This window comes from Bison bison, unplaced genomic scaffold, assembly GCF_000754665.1.
Source record: "Bison bison bison isolate TAMUID 2011002044 unplaced genomic scaffold, Bison_UMD1.0 scf7180017864481, whole genome shotgun sequence".
Lineage (NCBI taxonomy): Eukaryota > Metazoa > Chordata > Mammalia > Artiodactyla > Bovidae > Bison > Bison bison.
Genome location: NW_011495041.1, coordinates 6023836 through 6024225, shown reverse-complemented (window position 1 = coordinate 6024225; position 390 = coordinate 6023836). Strand labels below are relative to the sequence as shown.

At 41.5% G+C, this 390-nt stretch overlaps 1 protein-coding gene across 1 annotated transcript in view; it reads right to left on the bottom strand.

Moving 5' to 3' along the window:
• The window catches only part of CDH19 (cadherin 19, type 2), a 79804-nt gene that overhangs the window by 14677 nt on the left and 64737 nt on the right, over positions 1-390 (bottom strand). The window lies entirely within an intron of this gene.

The window sequence follows — 390 nt, the reverse complement described above, 5'->3', positions numbered from 1 at the left end:
AGTTTTCATTCCAATCCCAAAGAAGGGCAATGCCAAAGAATGCTCAAACTACTGCACAACTGCACTCATCTCACATGCTAGTAAAATAATGCTCAAAATTCTCCAAGCCAGGCTTCAGCAATATGTGAACCGTGAAATTCCTGATGTTCAAGCTGGTTTTAGAAAAGGTAGAGGAACCAGAGATCAAATTGCCAACATCCGGTGGATCATGGAAAAAGCAAGAGAGTTCAAGCAAAGCATCTATTTCTGCTTTATTGACGATGCCAAAGCCTTTGACTGTGTGGATCACAATAAACTGTGGAAAATTCTGAAAGGGATAGGAATACCAGACCACCTGATCTGCCTCTTGAGAAATCTGTATGCAAGTCAGGAAGCAACAGATAGAACTGG